At 45.8% G+C, this 14,862-nt stretch overlaps 1 long non-coding RNA gene across 1 annotated transcript; it reads right to left on the bottom strand.

Moving 5' to 3' along the window:
- Window positions 1-13,094: 13,094 nt before the first annotated feature.
- On the bottom strand, window positions 13,095-13,623 carry LOC147957780 (uncharacterized). Its single transcript, XR_015609750.1, has 3 exons — window positions 13,467-13,623; window positions 13,301-13,358; window positions 13,095-13,213 (listed from the first exon to the last, which is right to left on the bottom strand). It is a non-coding gene; the product is annotated as an uncharacterized LOC147957780 (long non-coding RNA).
- Window positions 13,624-14,862: the final 1,239 nt, after the last annotated feature.

Here is a 14,862-nt window from a genome sequence, read left to right as displayed (position 1 = left end):
TGACCAAGTCGTCGATGCCAGAGCCAGCCTTCTGAAGCTTTTGCAAGTAAGCACACGGCTGGTTGTGGTCTTGTAGAGAAATCAACAATATACAGGTCTCCTCTCCTAAAGCCTTCAAAGACTTTGGAATAGTCAGCTTCCATAACCACAACACAACGGTACTTGCTAAAGACAACAACACTGGTAGAAAAAGGGCCTATAGTCCCGGTTCGTAAGGGCCTTTAGTCCCGGTTCCTGAACCGGGACTAAAGTGTCGGTACTAATACCTCCCACCTTTAGTCCCGGTTCAATCCAGAACCGGGACTAAAGCCCCTCCACGTGGGCAGTGTGCAGAGCCCAGTCAGGAGACCCTTTGGTCCCGGTTGGTGGCACCAATCGGGACCAATAGGAATCCACGCGTCAGCATTTCTGTGGCTAGGGTTTTTGTTTTTTTTTGAAAGGGGGGGGGGGTTGGGGGTTTTGGGGGGTTAATTTAGGTGTTTCATATATTGTGTTAGCTAGCTATAATTAATATAGAGAAGTGTCCTCTCTTATGTCCGTGCTTGGTCGACGCTACGTACTATACATACGTATAGAGAGGACTAGACACGCTGGCTAGCTAGTAAAGCAAACGAAGGAAACGGAAGATCGTCATGAACATATATGCATACAGAGAGAAGTGATATCGACCACCTCTCCTTCTCCGAGAGATTGGTCGAACAACAAGTTCTCGTATATCTATCTGACAGTACCGGCTACATATATACAGTAATTATCTCTTACAAATATAATCATACGGACTCATGTTTAACATAGAATTCTCCGTCTTCAGGGATCACGTGGTCAAGAAAGAATGCCGCCAATTCCTCTTGAATTGCTCGCATGCGAGCTGGTGCTAGGAGTTCATCCCGCTTCCGGAACATCTAATTTGAAGAAGGGGGTCAATACATATATATATATATGAATGAATGAAACTCAACACAAATGATGGTAATAAAATAAAATTGTGAATATTGTTATTTACGTACTTCATATTGTTCGTTAGAGTACCCGCCCCACTCACACGTCGTGTGGCGGATGGACTCGCAGATGTAGTATCCACAGAAATCATTCCCTTGTTCCTGCCACAACCACTTTACAAGAAATAGAGGTCAATCAAACTGATAAGCAAGAATGCTAAATGGTATTGATGAAACTAGCGCTTGAATCACTAGGAGATGCGCGGAACATGCTACTATAGTACTTACTTTCGGGTGTCTAAATTCCAGCTCCTTCGGCAGTCCCGGAACTTTTTTGGTGAATTTTCTCCAAACCCTGCCGGATAAAGAAAACAATTACTTGATATCAGGAAATGAACAAAGTTGCTGATATGGTGGATAATGATCGATTTAACTTACTTCTTGAGGATTTCAGTCATGTCTGCATAGTCTTGGGGATCTTTTCGTCTTGAGTCTAAGACGGTTACTAGTCCCTGCTCAAGCTTAATCTCTAGGAGAATATAGTGGAAACTGCACACGCATGCATAACTCATGAATTACATTACTATAACCTTGACTAATATATAAGGGAAACCGAATACGCACAAGACAGTAACACTCACTTGAAGTTGTAAGGAAAGAGTATTATATCTTTGTTTTGATTTATTACGAACGATTGTAGCATGTTGGCCTCGGTAGCTGCGGCATGAAGTTTAACCTCAGTTGCATCTATGAGATATGTGTTAATGAACCCAATATCACCGACTTGTCTTTTCTTCAATTCGACGATCTTCAATCTGCATAATATAGTGAGGATGATTATAAATACATGCAATGAAAGAGCTAAGCTATATAGAGAAACTTAATGACAAAAGTAGTACTACTTACAGATAGTAGCAGGCGATCGTTGTTTTATCGAGGGCCAATTGATTGAAAAACTGATAGAACTCCTCAAATGGAACAGGCAACAGATCAATTCCAACGAGGTCATGCTCCTTTTTAACTCTCACATACAAAGTACTCCTCCCCCCAGAGTCTCTGCAGATTTTCAAGTACCAATCATGCAATCTTCGCATCATCGTTGATAGAGATCTTTCATCTTTGATGAGAGGCTTCCCGTACTCATATCTTTGCATCCGCATGTCCATGGGTTCATAATGTACTTCGTCGGGCAGGTAATCTGCAAGATTATTATAACCGGGCACCATCCTCGGGTCATTAGCGACGTTGTGGCTAGGCACCTTGAGCGGGGGGCATGATTGCTTCGCTTGTTTGCCGAGCTGGGCAATTTGTTTCCCAGCTCGTCGTTTTTTCAGCCTTTCATCACTGACAGTAGTTCCCGACCGCTCCGCTTCGGCAAATTCCTTTCCAATAATGCGGTCATAGTTTCCTTTCGGCGGATCAGACTTTGGTGGTTTTGTCAGGGCAGCCAGAGTGCGCTTCACTTTCACCCCATCTACCTTCTCCTCCGGAGGTGGATGTTGCTTTGCTTTCACCCCTTCAAAGAATTTCCTCACTTCTTCTCACGCGATCTCGGCGTTCTCCTCCTGGGTCCTCTCGTATGGTAACTTCTCTGGAGTCTTCAGAGAAGGACCGAATCTGTATGTCCTCCCGCCTCTGGTTGTACTGCTAGACGCCGACCGAGCAGACGAAGCGGTTGTCTTCTTTACTTGCTTAAGAGGCGGAGGAGAAGGACTACGACCCGCCGGAGCAGCTGGAGCGGCGGCAGGTCTCTTCTGCCCTTGCTGACGAGGCGGAGAAGGAGGAGGTTGGCTGCTCGGGCGCGTCGGCGCAGGCGGAGACGGAGGCGGAGTGCCACCACGCGCCGGAGAAGGAGCCGGCCGAGGGCCCTGATCGTCACTCGCCGGAGGAGGAGGCGGTGGAGGAGGCGGAGTGCCCTGACTCGCCGGAGGAGGAGGAGGAGGCGGAGGCGTCCAGTTCGGAAGGTTGATGAGGTCCTTCCGCCATAGGCATGGAGTCTTCAGAGCAGACCCCAGCCGAGTCTCCCCTTCACCGGTAGGGTGGTCAAGCTGGAGGTCCTCAAATCCCTCCGTTATCTCATCCACCATCACCCTAGCATATCCTTCTGGAATCAGCATGCAGTGAAAAGTTGCGCCGGGTTCAGTAGGATAAACAGAGCCAACAGCCGCCTTGACCTTCAAATTCATCCATTGCGTCATAAGGTGGCAATTTTGAGACTCCGTTATAGCATCCACAGGATAGCTGGCAGGAGCCGTCAAGGCATGCTGCAGCTGAAGCTGCTCGGTGGAAGCCACGCTGCTTCTGCGCTGAGATGGCGGGGTAGCTTCGGGGGAGGCTTCGGCAGTACGTTTGCTGCGATTTGCTTCTCGTTCCTCTATCGCTTGTACCCTTGCGTGCAGCGCCTGCAGTTCGGTATGCTGCACTTTTTTCCTCCTCTCATGGGATTTGTAACCGCCTGCGTCCGGAAACCCAACATTCCATGGAACGAAGCCTGGCGTGCCTCGTGTCCGTCCAGGGTGCTCAGGATTCCCGAGGGCCATTGTGAGCTCGTCGTGCTCTCTGTCTGGAAAGAACATCCCTTCCTGCGCTGCGTCGATATAGTGCTTAAGCCTACTGACTGGTATGTCCATTTGTTCGTTCGTCCAAATGCATCCCCCTGTTTCAGGGTCCAAGGTTCCGCCAGCCCCGAAGAACCAAGTCCGGCGACGGTCTGGCCAGTTATATGTCTCTGGTCTCATCCCTTTATGAAGCAGATCATTCTCAACCTTGGACCACTTAGGCCGGGCTACGAGGTAGCCACCTGACCCCGTGCGATGGTGAAGCTTCTTCTTCGCGGCATTCTGCTTGTTTTTCGCCGACATCTTCTTACTCTTTTCCGATGTCTTGTAGGCCACAAATGCGGGCCAGTGATCTCTGATCTTCTCATATCTGCCCTTGAATTCTGGGGTCTCTTTTTTATCGACAACCCTATTGAGCTCTTTCTTCCACCTCCTGAATAGATCTGCCATCCTCTTCAGAGCAAAAGACTTGATTAATTTCTCTTTAATTGGGTTCTCTGGATTATCCCCTGGCGGTAGGGTGAAATTCGACTTCAGCTCAGTCCAAAGATCATTTTTCTGCATATCATTGACATAAGACACCTCAGTGTCTTCTTTAGCCGGCTTAAACCATTGCTGGATGCTTATCGGGATCTTGTCCCTAACCAGAACCCCGCACTGAGCAACAAATGCCCTCTTTGTCCGGAGGGGTTCAATAGGTTGGCCGTCGGGCGCGATTGCTGTGATCTCAAGCTTTTCATCCGAGCTCAACTTTTTCTTCGGGCCTCGTCTCTTTACCGAAGTTGTGCTCGATCCGGAGGGCTAGAAAAAAGAACAAAGACTTAATTAATATGTGTACATACCAAAACAATGAATGCATCAATCAGCTAGTCAGCATAGGCTTAACCAATATATATACCTGGCCGGACTCGGTTCGGTCACCGGAGCCGTCATCACTTTCTCCTTCTTGCACCGGCATTGGGTCACCGGCGCCGTCCTCATGTTCTTCTTCTTGCACCGGCATTAGGTCACCGTAGCCAGCTTGTTCACCCTCTCCTTCCGGACCATCGATGATATCGTTGAGATAGTACGAGACGGCATCACTTCCTTCTGCGATTATCTCCCTCAACAACGCTTCTTTTCTTGCTTCGTCTAGGGCGGTGTCCATAGTTTCTACAAATATTTACAACATGGCAATTATTATTCAAACATGACAGATGGATATATTAGTGCCAAACGTAGAACTAGCTACCTAATCATAGTAAGCTATCGAGAGGGGGTATATATCGACAACGACGACACTACATCTATATATGTCCCTCGATGACCCTCGTTCCCGATAAAAGAAGAGGAAGAAGAAGAAAAAAGAGGAGAAGAAAGAATAGAGGAGAAGAAGAACTCCTCTATTCTTTCTTCTCCTCTTTTTTCTTCTTCTTCCTCTTCTTTTTTTATCCTCTTCTTCCTCTCATGTTCGAGAGGATCGCCTTGGGGTCGGGAGGTTGCCTAGTGTCAAAGGATTCAACAAAACCATGTCTTCATCATTAGGCGAAAGTAACATGTGCATGATGGTAGGAAGCTCTTCAAAGTTGTTCTGGAACGGAGTCCCAGATAGGATAATTCGCCTTTTGGTACAAAGTTCAGCAAGAGCCTTCCGAATATCGCTATTTGGAAGGCCTTTGCTGAATTCGTACCAAAAGGCGGATTATTCTATCCGGGACTCCATTCCAGAACAACTTTGCAGAACTTCGTACCAACATGCCCTGGTTACTTCCGGCTAATGATGAAGGCATGGATTTCTTCAATACTTTGACACTAGGAAACCTCTCTCGACCCCTCGGCGATTCTTGACCCCTCGAACCCTCAACGACCCTGAAACCCTCGACCCTTGACCCCTTAATGACCCTCGACCCTCTACCCCAGTTCCCGACCCTCGACCAATAGAGGAGAAGAAGAAAGGAATAGCTAGAGGAGAAGATCGAAGAAAAAAAAGAAGAAACAAAAGAGGAGAAGAAGAAAGGAATAGTGGAGAAGAAGAGAAAACTATTCCTTTCTTCTTCTCCTCTTCTTTTTCTTCTATTTTCTTCTTCTTATTTATTTCTCCTCTTCTTTTCGGTAGAGGAAACCCTAGACGACCCTCTTCTTCCTCTCATGTTCGAGAGGATCGCCGACGGGTCGGGAGGTTGCCTAGTGTCAAAGGAAACCCTAAATAGCTAGCAAGTATCGTGGGTGTGAGATACATGTGGCCTTCGGTGTCGGACACTACATCCACGTCCCACAAGTGACGTGGGCGTCGAAACCCGCGCCACTTGTGGGATGTGGATTTAGTGTCCAACACCGACAGTACATGTATCTCACACTGACGATACTTTCTATTTAGGGTTTCTCCTCTACCACTCGGCGGCCCTCTCGACGACCCTCCTTCCCGATAAAATAAAGAGGAAGAAGAAGAAGAAAAAAAAGAGAAGAAAGAATAGAGGAGAAGTCTCCTCTATTCTTTCCTCGCCTCTCTCATGAATGTCCGGCGTTCTCGACCCCCCCCCCCTCCCCACGTGTCGAAGAAAAAAAAGAAGAAAAAAAAAGAGGAGAAGAAGAAAGGAATAGATGAGAAAAGAGAAAAATAGAATATATTCTATTTTTCTCTTTTCTCCTCTATTCCTTTCTTCTTCTCCTCTTTTTTTTCTTCTTTTTTCTTCTTCTTATTTATTTCTCCTCGTCTTCCTCTCCCCTCTCGGCGACCCTAGACCCCCTCTCGACCCTCGACCCCTAGGCGACCGTCGACCCCTCTTTTTTTTTCTTCCTCTTCTATTTTATCCTCTTCTTCCTCTACCGCTCGGCGACCCTCGACGACCCTCGTTCCCGATAAAAAAGAGGAAGAAGAATAAAAAAGAGGAGAAGAAAGAATAGAGGAGAAGTCTCCTCTATTCTTTCTTCTCCTCTTTTTTCTTTTCTTATTCCTCTTCTTTTTTATCCTCTTCTTCCTCTCATTATATTTTATACGAATGTTCTATATACATACATCCATCGATATCATTCCATACATACATACATACATACATACATCTGCAAATTCAGGAGCAGGGAAGGAAGGAAGGGGGTAGGAGGCGGTAGCTACCTCTCCCGGAGGGGTCGGGGAGGAGATGCGGGCGGCCGGCGTCGGGGGCGACGGCGATGAGGACGGGCTCGGGGTCGGCGAGGGCAGGGCGACGGCGGGGCGCGCTCGGCGACGGCGGACAGGCTCGGGGGCGCAGGGGGTGCTCGGGGGCACAGGGGGTGCTCGGGGGCGGCCGGCGTCGGGGCGACGGCGATGAGGACGGGCTCGGGGTCGGCGAGGGCAAGGGCAACGGCGGGGCGCGCTCGGCGGCGGCGGACGGGCTCGGGGGCGCAGGGGGTGCTCGGGGGCGCAGGGGGTGCTCGGGGGCGGCCGGCGTCGGGGGCGACGGCGATGAGGACGGGCTCGGGGTCGGCGAGGGCGAGGGCGACGGCGGGGCGCGCTCGGCGGCGGCGGACGGGCTCGGGGGCGCAGTGGGTGCTCGGGGGCGGTGGACGGGCGGCCGGCGACGAGGACGGCACGGGCTCACGGAGGGCTCGGCGGCGACGAGCCTGGCGGCGTCGTTGGAGGAGAGGACGAGGAGATAGATCGAACTGAATCGAGAATTTCACAAGTCCAGCTTATATACCAAAAGCATTGGTCCCGGTTGGTGCTACGACCCGGGACCAATGCACCCTTTAGTCCCGGTTGGTGCCACCAACCGGGACCAATGCCCTTGTGCGCCCCGGGTCCAAAAGTTTAGTCCCACATCGCTAGTTGAGAGCGCCCGAGACCAGTTTATAAGGTCTGCTGCCTCCTCCCTCCTGAACTCCTCCGAACTGAAGGCCTATGGGCCTAATTTGACACTGCGTTGCCTGTGGGCCTATTGGGCCTTCTGCGGGCCTGAATCCTGGCCCGTGTAGGGTTTCTAGTCGTATTCAGGCCGTGGAGGCCCAGTAGGTGGCATTTTTTTTGTTTTTTCTTTTTTATTTCTACATTTTTTTGGTTTTTTATTTTTTGCTTTTAGGTTACAAAAATTATAAACTTTCTATTAGTGCCATTAGTTTTAAATTTTAAATAGTTTAAATTTGAATTTTTAAAAATTTGTGTGAATCACTAGTTTATGAATAATTTTACTATAAAATTAGAATTTTTTTCTATTTATTTTTTATTTGTACTTAAAACTAAATACTTACAGTTTTTTAGTGATTTCTTTTTGCTTTTAGGTCACAAAAATTATAAACTTTCTGTTAGTTCCATTAGTTTTAAATTTTAAATAGTTTAAATTTGAATTTTTAAAAATTTGAAGAATATTATAGTTTTATTTTAGTTTAATTACTTACAGTTTTTTAGTGATACTTATAGTTTTATTTTACTTATAATTTAATTTTTTTTGTTTTCTTCTTTTGTTTTATTTTTTGCTTTTTATTTTTTTATTTGTACCAAATACTTATAGTTTTAAAATGTATGTGAATCGCTAGTTTATGAATAACTTTACTATGAAGTTAGATCATCTATTACAAAGGGATTTCATTTTCTTGAACTTATTTGAACTCCATATTTTTTCTGTGTTCAAAATGCACCATTCAAAGATACATCATCAATTTTCAACCCTTTCTGACTTCATTTGTTATTTTTCATGCATTTATTGATTTTTTTGAGCTATAAGACCCTGAAATTGAAAAGCATTTCAAATGAACTCCGAAAAGGTTGAAAGTTGGCATAGTATCATCATTTCACCCACATAGCATGTGCAACAAAGTTGAGATGGTTACGGCAAAAACTGGATGCACTTCGTGTACAAAACGGACAATCTCTTTCGAAGTATCAGGGTTTCGGACGAAAGATCATCTGTTACAAAGGGATTTCATTTTCTTGAACTTATTTGAACTCCATATTTTTTCTGTGTTCAAAATGCACCATTCAAAGACACATCATCAATTTTCAACCCTTTCTGACTTCATTTGTTATTTTTCATGCATTTATTGATTTTTTTGAGCTATAAGACCCTGAAATTGAAAAGCATTTCAAATGAACTCCGAAAAGGTTGAAAGTTGGCATGGTATCATCATTTCACCCACATAGCATGTGCAACAAAGTTGAGATGGTTACGACAAAAACTGGATGCACTTCGTGTACAAAACGGACAATCTCTTTCGAAGTATCAGGGTTTCGGACGAAAGATCATCTGTTACAAAGGGATTTCATTTTCTTGAACTTATTTGAACTCCATATTTTTTCTGTGTTCAAAATGCACCATTCAAAGACACATCATCAATTTTCAACCCTTTCTGACTTCATTTGTTATTTTTCATGCATTTATTGATTTTTTTGAGCTATAAGACCCTGAAATTGAAAAGCATTTCAAATGGACTCCGAAAAGGTTGAAAGTTGGCATGGTATTATCATTTCACCCACATAGCATGTGCAACAAAGTTGAGATGGTTACGGCAAAAACTAGATGCACTTCGTGTACAAAACGGACAATCTCTTTCGAAGTATCAGGGTTTCGGACGAAAGATCATTTGTTACAAAGGGATTTCATTTTCTTGAACTTATTTGAACTCCATATTTTTTCTGTGTTCAAAATGCACCATTCAAAGACACATCATCAATTTTCAACCCTTTCTGACTTCATTTGTTATTTTTCATGGATTTATTGATTTTTTTGAGCTATAAGACCCTGAAATTGAAAAGCATTTCAAATGAACTCCGAAAAGGTTGAAAGTTGGCATGGTATCATCATTTCACCCACATAGCATGTGCAACAAAGTTGAGATGGTTACGGAAAAAACTGGATGCACTTCGTGTACAAAACGAACAATCTCTTTCGAAGTATCAGAGTTTCGGACGAAAGATCATCTGTTACAAAGTTGGCATGGTATCATCATAATAGTTGCGGGAGAAAGTCTTCACTTTTTCTTCGCTTGTGTCATTTGCTTATTGCGCCGTAACCATGGATAATCTTCATTGTTTATCAGGATGCTTGGGTCAGCCTTGACATTGAAGGGAGGAATTTCATGAAACTTTTCATAATCTTCAGACATGTCTGTCTTGCCGTCCACTCCCAGGATGTCCCTTTTTCCTGAAAGAACTATGTGGCGCTTTGGCTCATCGTATGATGTATTCGCTTCCTTATCTTTTCTTTTTCTCGGTTTGGTAGACATGTCCTTCACATAGATAACCTGTGCCACATCATTGGCTAGGACGAACGGTTCGTCAGTGTACCCAAGATTTTTCAGATCCACTGTTGTCATTCCGTACTGTGGGTCTACCTGTACGCCGCCGCCAAACAGAATGACCCATTTGAACTTAAACAAAGGGACCTTAAAATCAGGTCCATAATCAAGTTCCCATATGTCCACTATGTAACCATAATATGTGTCCTTTCCGCTCTCGGTTGCAGCATCAAAGCGGACACCGCTGTTTTGGTTGGTGCTCTTTTGATCTTGGGCGATCGTGTAAAATGTATTCCCATTTATCTCGTATCCTTTGTAAGTCAATACAGTCAAAGATGGTCCCCTGGACAACAAGTACAACTCATCACAAACAGTGTTGTCACCTCTGAGACGTGTTTCCAACCAACTGCTGAAAGTCCTGATGTGTTCACATGTAATCCAGTCGTCGCATTGCTCCGGGTGTTTGGAGCGCAGACTGTTCTTGTGTTCATCGACATACGGGGTCACCAAGGTAGAGTTCTGTAGAACTGTGTAGTGTGCTTGAGACCAAGAATATCCGTCCCTGCATATTATTGAGTCTCTTCCAAGAGTGCCTTTTCCAGTCAGTCTCCCCTCATACCGCAATTTAGGGAGACCTATCTTGTTAAGGCCAGGAATGAAGTCAACACAAAACCCGATAACATCCTCTGTTTGATGGCCCATGGAGATGCTTCCTTCTGGCCTAGCGCGGTTACAGACATATTTCTTTAGGACTCCCATGAACCTCTCAAAGGGGAACATATTGTGTAGAAATACGGGCGCCAGGATGACAATCTCGTCGACTAGATGAACTAGGACGTGCGTCATGATATTGAAGAAGGATGGTGGGAACACCAGCTCGAAACTGACAAGACATTGCGCCACATCACTCCTTAGCCTTGGTACCATTTCTGGATCGATCACCTTCTGAGAGATTGCATTGAGGAATGCACATAGCTTCACAATGGCTAATCGGACGTTTTCCGGTAAAAGCCCCCTCAATGCAACCGGAAGCAGTTGCGTCATAATCACGTGGCAGTCATGAGACTTTAGGTTCTGAAACTTTTTCTCTGGCATATTTATTATTGCCTTTATATTCGATGAGAAGCCAGTCGTGACCTTCATACTAAGCAGGCATTCAAAGAAGATTTCTTTCTCTTCTTTCGTAAGAGCGTAGCTGGCAGGACCTTTATACTGCTTCGCAGGCATGTCGTCTTTTTCGTGCAAACGTTGCAGGTCCTCCCGTGCCTTCGGCGTATCTTTTGTCTTCCCATACACGCCCAAGAAGCCTAGCAGGTTCACGCAAAGGTTCTTCGTCACGTGCATCACGTTGATTGAGGAGCGGACCTCTAGGTCTTTCCAGTAGGGTAGGTCCCAAAATATAGATTTCTTCTTCTACATGGGTGCGTGTCCCTCAGCGTCATTCGGAACAGCTAGTCCACCGGGACCCTTTCCAAAGATGACGTAGGGTAAATCATTGACCATAGCAAGCACGTGATCACCGGTGCGCATGGCAGGCTTCTTCCGGTGATCTGCCTCGCCTTTGAAATGCTTGCCTTTCTTTCGACATTGATGGTTGGTCGGAAGAAATCGACGATGGCCCAGGTACACATTCTTCCTGCATTTGTCCAGGTACATACTTTCAGTGTCATCTGAACAGTGCGTGCATGCGTGGTATCCTTTGTTTGTCTGTCCTGAAAGGTTACTGAGAGCGGGCCAATCGTTGATGGTCACGAACAGCAACGCCTTAAGGTTAAATTCCTCCTGTCTGTGCTCATCCCACATACGTACACCGTCTCCATTCCACAGCTGTAAAAGTTCTTCAACTAATGGCCTTAGGTACACATCAAGTTGCTTAGGGCCTTGGATGAGAACTGGCATCATAATGAACTTCCGCTTCATGCACATCCAAGGAGGAAGGTTATACATACATAGAGTCACGGGCCAGGTGCTGTGATTACTGCTCTGCTCCCCGAAAGGATTAATGCCATCCGCGCTTAAAGCAAACCATACATTCCTTGGGTCCTTTGCAAACTCATCCCAGTACTTTCTCTCGATTTTTCTCCACTGCGACCCGTCAGCGGGTGCTCTCAACTTCCCATCTTTCTTTCGGTTCTCACTGTGCCATCGCATCAACTTGGCATGCTCTTCGTTTCTGAACAAACGTTTCAACCGTGGTATTATAGGAGCATACCACATCACCTTTGCAGGGACCCTCTTCCTGAGGGGCTCGCCGTCAACATCACCGGGGTCATCTCGTCAGATCTTATACTCCAGCGCACCGCATACCGGGCATGCGTTCAGATCCTTGTATGCACCGCGGTAGAGGATGCAGTCATTAGGGCATGCATGTATCTTCTCCACCGCCAATCCTAGAGGGCATACGACCTTCTTTGCTGCGTAAGTACTGTCGGGCAATTCGTTATCCTTTGGAAGCTTCTTCTTCAATATTTTCAGTAGCTTCTCAAATCCTTTGTCAGCCACAGCATTCTCTGCCTTCCACTGCAGCAATTCTAGTACGGTACCGAGCTTTGTGTTGCCATCTTCGCAATTGGGGTATAACCCTTTTTTGTGATCCTCTAACATGCGATCGAACTTCAGCTTCTCCTTTTGACTAATGCATTGCGTCCTTGCATCGACAATGACCCGGCGGAGATCATCATCATCGGGCACATCGTCTGGTTCCTCTTGATCTTCAGCAGCTTCACCCGTGGCAGCATCATTGGGCACATCGTCTGGTTCCTCTTGATCTTCACCAGCTCCCCCCGTTGCAGCATCACCGTATTCAGGGGGGCACATAGTTGTCATCGTACTCTTCTTCTTCGCCGTCTTCCATCATAACCCCTATTTCTCCGTGCCTCGTCCAAACATTATAGTGTGGCATGAAACCCTTGTAAAGCAGGTGGGAGTGAAGGATTTTCCGGTTAGAGTAAGACCTCGTATTCCCACATTCAGTGCATGGACAACACATAAAACCATTCTGCTTGTTTGCCTCAGCCGCATCGAGAAACTCATGCACGCCCTTAATGTACTCGCGGGTGTGTCTGTCACCGTACATCCATTGCCGGTTCATCTGCGTGCATTATATATAATTAAGTGTCCAAATTAATAGAAGTTCATCATCACATTAAAACCAAAGTACATACATAGTTCTCATCTAACAACATATAGCTCTCCAGAGCATCTAATTAATTAAACCATACATTGAAACTATGTAAAACATTTCAATGCGAAAACAAATGTGATCATAATCGCAACCAAGGTAACAATTGATCCAACGGCATAATGATACCAAGCCTCGGTATGAATGGCATATTTTCTAATCTTTCTAATCTTCAAGCGCATTGCATCCATCTTGATCTTGTGATCACCGATGACATCCGCAACATGCAACTCCAATATCATCTTCTCCTCCTCAATTTTTTTTATTTTTTCCTTCAACAAATTGTTTTCTTCTTCAACTAAATTTAACCTCTCGACAAGGTCGGTTGGCATTTCCGATTCACATACATCCTAGATAAATAAAATCTATGTCACGTTGGTCGGCATAATTTTCATAAACAATAAATGAACCAATAGTTATAAAGATAATATACATACCAAATCCGAATCATAGACAGGACGAGGGCCGGCGGGGGCGGATACCAAAACCATCGCACTATATAAGATGCAATAATAAATGTAAGAAAATGATACAAGTATCTATCTAAACATACAAGTAAGAATATTTTTCCTTTCAGAAAGAAGATAAGAATAAGAGGCTCACCACGGTGGTGTCGGTGATGAGATCCGCGCGGGTGATCGACGGCGGTGAAGACGGGGACGGGGCGTGACGGACCGCTAAATCTAGACAAATCTCGAGGAAAATGGAGCTTGGAGGTCGAGCTTCGAGAGGAGAAAGCTTAAGTAGTGTGGCTCGGGCATTCCATCAAACACCTCATGTGCATAGGAGGTGAGCTAGAGCACCACAAACCCCTCCTCTCGCCGGCCTGAGAAAAACAGAGCACTGGAGTGCTCTGCTCCCGGGCGAGGGTATATATAGGCACCTCATTGGTCCCGGTTGATGACATGAACCGGGACTAAAGGGGAGCCTTTGGGCCCGGTTCATGTCATCAACCGGGACCAATGGTGGTGGGCCAGGAGGGAGGCCCTTTGGTCCCGGTTCGTCCCACCAACCAGGACCAAAAGGTCCAGACGAACCGGGACCAATGGCCCACGTGGCCCGGCCGGCCCCCTGGGCTCACGAACCGGGACCAATGCCCACATTGGTCCCGGTTCAAGACTGAACCGGGACTAATGGGCTGAGGTGGCCTGGACCATAGCCCCTTTTTCTACTAGTGCAACCATATCAAGATCACAAAGCATTGAGACGGACATAAGGTTGTATCCTAAGGACTCAACAAGCATGACTTTGTCCATGTGTCGATCCTTTGTAATCGCAACCTTACCTAGACCCAATACCTGACTTTTGCGTTTGTCAGCAAAGATGATATGCTTTAGATGCGACGGAGATAATGGAGCATCCATCAATAGATTATTGTCACCAGTCATGTGGTTTGTACATCCACTATCGAGGACCCACTCGGTGGCTTTAGGTTGATCATCCTACAGACGAATTAGTGCAGCTTACAAACTCATATACTTCATCAATGAAGAATATGACATCAATTCATCAGATCAATTTCATCAAGTAAAAGGATTGATAAAGCGGTATGAGGACGTGAGAAATGAAAGTTCATTTCTTCATGATTAGCCTGCGTCCTATTAGGCAATCTCAGGTCTCCAGCAAATTCTTCAAACGATTACGTGCGTCTGGAGACCTGACCCTGCAGAAGAGATTAGTTCTTTTTCTTCACCACCCACATCTGAAGGGGTGGAAAAGAGTTCATCATTCTGCGAGCTCCATACGAGAAGGATGGCATAGAAGCCAGTCCATTTCGTTTCACATAAGAGGGGTTAGAATAAGCATAAGAGTAAGAAGAGAAATTCTTCGAGGACTTATGGACATAATGATTTGAAGAATAATGCACATATCCATAATCCTTAGATCTTCCCTGCGAAACAGACGGGTTAGCACGATGATGTTCATATGAGGACTTTGATCCATACGAGGAATTTGGTCCATATGAAGAATTTGATCTGGGGTTCCTATTCTTCACAGG

The sequence above is a fragment of the Triticum urartu genome, chromosome 7A (genome assembly GCF_056163025.1).
Source record: "Triticum urartu cultivar PI428250 chromosome 7A, HENAU_Tu73, whole genome shotgun sequence".
In the NCBI taxonomy this organism is placed as follows: domain Eukaryota; kingdom Viridiplantae; phylum Streptophyta; class Magnoliopsida; order Poales; family Poaceae; genus Triticum; species Triticum urartu.
This window is presented reverse-complemented; position numbering and strand designations above follow the sequence as displayed.